The following is a 6,536-nucleotide window of genomic DNA, read 5'->3' on the forward strand; positions in this document are numbered from 1 at the left end:
GCCTCAGTTCCCTCATCTGTAAAATGGGGATGAAGACTGTGAGCCCCACGTGGGACAACCTGATCACCTTGTATCCCCACCCAGCGCTCAGAACAGTGCTCTGTGCATACATAGTAAGTGCTTAACAAATGCCATCATTATGATTAGAGAAGCAGCGTGGCTCAATGGAAAAGAGCACGGGCTTTGGAGTCAGAGGTAATGGGTTCAAATCCCGACTCTGCCAATTGTCAGCTGTGTGACTTTGGGCAAGTCACTTAACTTCTCTGTGCCTCAGTTACCTCATCTGTAAAATGGGGATGAAGACTGTGAGCCCCCCGTGGGACAACCTGATCACCTTGTAACCTCCCCAGTGCTTAGAACAGTGCTTTCCACATAGTAAGCGCTTAATAAATGCCATTATTATTATTATTGTTAGAAAGAACGGAACAGTGTGGCCCAGTGGAAAGAGCCCGGGTTTGGGAGTCAGAGGACGTGGGTTCTAATCCCACCTCCGCCACTTGTCTGCTGTGTGACTTTAGACAAGCCACTTCACTTCTCTGGGCCTCAGCGACCTCATCTGTAAAATGGGGATTAAATCTGTCAGCCCCACTTGGGACAACCCGATTACCTCGGATCTTCCCCAGCGCTTAGAACAGTGTTTGGCATATAGTACGCACTTAACAAATACCATTATAATAATTATTAGCGTGGCTTAGTGGAAAGAGCCCGGCCTTGGGTGTCAGAGGTCATGGGATCTAATCCCGCTCCCACTTGTCAGCTTTGGGCAAGTCACTTCACTTCTTTGTGCTTCAGTTCCCTCATCTGTAAAATAATAATAATAATGACTTCCCAAGCGCTTAGTACAGTGCTATGCACACAGCAAGCGCTCAATAAATATGATTGAATGAGTGAATGAATAAAATGGGGAAGAAGACTGTGAGCTCCAGGTGGGACAACCTGATTACCTTGGATCTACCCCTGTGCTCAGAACAGTGCTTCGCACATAGTAAGCGCTTGATAAATACCATTAAAAAAAACAAAAAAACAGCCGGGGAATAGAACAGTGCTTCGCACATAGTAAGTGCTTAATAAATGCCACTGAAAAAACAAAAGACAGCCGGGGAATAGAGCAGTGCTTTGCACATAGAAAGCGCTTAAACAAATACCATTAAAAAAAAACAAGAAAACAGCCGGGGAATAGAGCAGTGCTTCGCACATAGTAAGCAGTTAATAAATACCATTAAAAAAACAAAAAGCAGCCGGGGAATAAAACAGTGCTTCGCACAAGGTAAACACTTGACAAATACCATTAAAAAACCAAAAAGCAGCCGGGGAATAGAACAGTGTTTCGCACCTAGTAAGCGCTTAACAAATATCCGTGGCTCAATGGAAAGAGCACGGGCTTTGGAGTCAGAGGTCATGGGTTCAAATCCCGCTCCTCCAAATGTCCGCTGCGTGACTTTGGGAAAGTCACTTAACTTCTCTGTGCCTCACTTCCCCCATCTGTAACATGGGGATGAAGACTATGAGCCCCCCCGTGGGACAGCCTGATCACCTTGTAACCTCCCCAGCGCTTAGAACAGTGCTTTGCACATAGTAAGTGCTTAATAAATGCTATTATCATTATTATTATTATACCATTAAAAAAACCAAAAAAACATCCGGGGAATGGAGCAGTGCTTCTCACATAGTAAGCGCTTGACAAATACTATTAAAAAAACAAAAACAGCCGGGGAATAGAACAGTGCTTCGCACATAGTAAGCGCTTAACAAATACCATTTAAAAAACGAAAAAACAGCCGGGGAACAGAACAGTGCTTCGCACATAGTGAGCGCTTAACAAATACCATTTAAAAAACAAAAACATCCGGGGAATAGAACAGTGCTTCGCACATAGTAAGCGCTTAACATATACCATTAAAAAAACAAAAAAAACTATCCGGGGAGTGGAACAGTGCTTCCCACATAGTAAGTGCTTAACAAATACCATTAAAAAACTAAAAAACAGCCGGGGAATAGAACAGTGCTTCGCACATAGTAAGCGCTTAACAAATAGCATTAAAAAAACAAAAAAAAACAGCCGGGGAATAGAACAGTGCTTCGCACATAGTAAGCGCTTAACAAATACCATTAAAAAAACCCAAAAATATCCGGGGAATAGAACAGTGCTTCACACATAGTAAACACTTGACAAATACGATTAAAAAACCAAAAAGCAGCCGGGGAATAGAACAGTGCTTCGCACCTAGTAAGCGCTTAACAAATATCCGTGGCTCAATGGAAAGAGCACGGGCTTTGGAGTCAGAGGTCATGGGTTCAAATCCCGACTCCTCCAAATGTCCGCTGCGTGACTTTGGGCAAGTCACTTAACTTCTCTGTGCCTCACTTCCCCCATCTGTAACATGGGGATGAAGACTATGAGCCCCCCCGTGGGACAGCCTGATCACCTTGTAACCTCCCCAGCGCTTAGAACAGTGCTTTGCACATAGTAAGTGCTTAATAAATGCTATTATCATTATTATTATACCATTAAAAAACCAAAAAAACATCCGGGGAATGGAGCAGTGCTTCTCACATAGTAAGCGCTTGACAAATACTATTAAAAAAACAAAAACAGCCGGGAAATAGAACAGTGCTTCGCACATAGTAAGCGCTTAACAAATACCATTTAAAAAACGAAAAAACAGCCGGGGAACAGAACAGTGCTTCGCACATAGTGAGCGCTTAACAAATACCATTTAAAAAACAAAAACATCCGGGGAATAGAACGGTGCTTCGCACATAGTAAGCGCTTAACATATACCATTAAAAAAACAAAAAAAACTATCCGGGGAGTGGAACAGTGCTTCCCACATAGTAAGTGCTTAACAAATACCATTAAAAAACTAAAAAACAGCCGGGGAATAGAACAGTGCTTCGCACATAGTAAGCGCTTAACAAATAGCATTAAAAAAACAAAAAAAAACAGCCGGGGAATAGAACAGTGCTTCGCACATAGTAAGCGCTTAACAAATACCATTAAAAAAAACCCAAAAAAACAGCCGGGGAATAGAACAGTGCTTCGCACATAGTAAGCGCTTAACAAATACCATTAAAAAAACCCAAAAATATCCGGGGAATAGAACAGTGCTTCACACATAGTAAACACTTGACAAATACCATTAAAAAACCAAAAAGCAGCCGGGGAATAGAACAGTGCTTCGCACCTAGTAAGCGCTTAACAAATATCCGTGGCTCAATGGAAAGAGCACGGGCTTTGGAGTCAGAGGTCATGGGTTCAAATCCCGCTCCTCCAAATGTCCGCTGCGTGACTTTGGGAAAGTCACTTAACTTCTCTGTGCCTCACTTCCCCCATCTGTAACATGGGGATGAAGACTATGAGCCCCCCCGTGGGACAGCCTGATCACCTTGTAACCTCCCCAGCGCTTAGAACAGTGCTTTGCACATAGTAAGTGCTTAATAAATGCTATTATCATTATTATTATACCATTAAAAAACCAAAAAAACATCCGGGGAATGGAGCAGTGCTTCTCACATAGTAAGCGCTTGACAAATACTATTAAAAAAACAAAAACAGCCGGGAAATAGAACAGTGCTTCGCACATAGTAAGCGCTTAACAAATACCATTTAAAAAACGAAAAAACAGCCGGGGAACAGAACAGTGCTTCGCACATAGTGAGCGCTTAACAAATACCATTTAAAAAACAAAAACATCCGGGGAATAGAACAGTGCTTCGCACATAGTAAGCGCTTAACATATACCATTAAAAAAACAAAAAAAACTATCCGGGGAGTGGAACAGTGCTTCCCACATAGTAAGTGCTTAACAAATACCATTAAAAAACTAAAAAACAGCCGGGGAATAGAACAGTGCTTCGCACATAGTAAGCGCTTAACAAATAGCATTAAAAAAACAAAAAAAAACAGCCGGGGAATAGAACAGTGCTTCGCACATAGTAAGCGCTTAACAAATACCATTAAAAAAAACCCAAAAAAACAGCCGGGGAATAGAACAGTGCTTCGCACATAGTAAGCGCTTAACAAATACCATTAAAAAAACCCAAAAATATCCGGGGAATAGAACAGTGCTTCACACATAGTAAACACTTGACAAATACGATTAAAAAACCAAAAAGCAGCCGGGGAATAGAACAGTGCTTCGCACCTAGTAAGCGCTTAACAAATATCCGTGGCTCAATGGAAAGAGCACGGGCTTTGGAGTCAGAGGTCATGGGTTCAAATCCCGACTCCTCCAAATGTCCGCTGCGTGACTTTGGGCAAGTCACTTAACTTCTCTGTGACTCACTTCCCCCATCTGTAACATGGGGATGAAGACTATGAGTCCCCCCGTGGGACAGCCTGATCACCTTGTAACCTCCCCAGCGCTTAGAACAGTGCTTTGCACATAGTGAGTGCTTAATAAATGCTATTATTATTATAATACCATTAAAAAAAACAAAAAAACATCCGGGGAATGGAGCAGTGCTTCTCACATAGTAAGCGCTTGACAAATACTATTAAAAAAACAAAAACAGCCGGGGAATAGAACAGTGCTTCGCACATAGTAAGCGCTTAACAAATACCATTTAAAAAACGAAAAAACAGCCGGGGAATAGAACAGTGCTTCGCACATAGTAAGCGCTTAACATATACCATTAAAAAAACAAAAAAAACTATCCGGGGAGTGGAACAGTGCTTCGCACATAGTAAGCGCTTAACAAATAGCATTAAAAAAAACAAAAAAACAGCCGGGGAATAGAACAGCGCTTCGCACATAGTAAGCGCTTAACAAATACCATTAAAAAAACAAAAAAACAGCCGGGGAATAGAACAGTGCTTCGCACATAGTAAGCGCTTAACAAATACCAATTAAAAAACGAAAAAACAGTCGGAGAATAGAACAGTGCTTCGCACATAGTAAGCGCTTAACAAATACCATTAAAAAACCGAAAAAACAGCTGGGGAATAGAACAGTGCTTCGCACATAGTAAGCGCTTAACAAATACCATTTAAAAAACAAAAACATCCGGGGAATAGAACAGTGCTTCGCACATAGTAAGCGCTTAACAAATACCATTTAAAAAACCAATAAACAGCCGGGGAATAAAACAGTGCTTCGCACATAGTAAGCGCTTAACAAATACCATTAAAAAAACAAAAAAACAGCCGGGGAATAGAACAGCGCTTCGCACATAGTAAGCGCTTAACAAATACCATTAAAAAAACAAAAAAACAGCCGGGGAATAGAACAGTGCTTCGCGCATAGTAAGCGCTTAACAAATACCATTAAAAAACCGAAAAAACAGCTGGGGAATAGAACAGTGCTTCGCACATAGTAAGCGCTTAACAAATACCATTTAAAAAACAAAAACATCCGGGGAATAGAACAGTGCTTCGCACATAGTAAGCGCTTAACAAATACCATTTAAAAAACCAATAAACAGCCGGGGAATAAAACAGTGCTTCGCACATAGTAAGCGCTTAACAAATACCATTTAACAAACCAATAAACAGCCGGGGAATAGAACAGTGCTTCGCACATAGTAAGCGCTTAACAAATACCATTAAAAAAAGCAAAAACCAGCCGGGGAATAGAACAGTGCTTCGCACATAGTAAGCGCTTAACAAATACCATTTAAAAAACCAAAAAACAGCCCGGGAATAGAAAAGTGCTTCGCACATAGTAAGGGCTTAACAAATACCATTAAAAAATCGAAAAAACAGCTGGGGAATTGAACAGTGCTTCGCACATAGTAAGTGCTTAACAAATACCATTAAAAAAAACGAAAAAACAGCCGGGGAATAGAACAGTGCTTCGCACATAGTAAGCGCTGAACAAATACCACTAAAAAACCAAAAACCAGCCGGGGAATAGAACAGTGCTTAGCACATGGTAAGCGCTTAACAAATACCATTTAAAAAACCAAAAAACATCCGGGGAATAGAACAGTGCTTCGCACATAGTAAGCGCTTAACAAATACCATTGAAAAAACCAAAAAACATCCGGGGAATAGAACAGTGCTTCGCACATAGTAAGCTATTAACAAATACCATTAAAAATCCGAAAAAACAGCTGGGGAATAGAACAGTGTTTCGCAAATAGTAAGCGCTTAACAAATACCATTAAAAAAACGAAAAAACAGACGGGAATAGAACAGTGCTTCGCATATAGTAAGCGCTTAACAACCATCCCCTCCCCACCGCACCTGTATATATGTATATAGGTTTGTACATACTTATTACTCTATTTATTTTACTTGTACATATTTATTCTATTTATTTTATTTTGTTAACATGTTTTGTTGTCTGTCTCCCCCTTCTAGACTGTGAGCCCGCTGTTGGGCAGGGACCGTCTCTATATGTTGCCAACTTGGACTTCCTAAGCGCTTAGTACAGTGCTCTGCACACAGTAAGCGCTCAATAAATACGATTGAATGAATGAATGAATGAATGAAAATACCATTAAAAAAACGAAAAAAACAGCCGGGGAATAGAACAGTGCTTAATAAATGCTATTATTATTATTATTATTATTATTATTATTATTATTATACC

The sequence above is a fragment of the Tachyglossus aculeatus genome, chromosome 5 (assembly GCF_015852505.1).
Source record: "Tachyglossus aculeatus isolate mTacAcu1 chromosome 5, mTacAcu1.pri, whole genome shotgun sequence".
Lineage (NCBI taxonomy): Eukaryota > Metazoa > Chordata > Mammalia > Monotremata > Tachyglossidae > Tachyglossus > Tachyglossus aculeatus.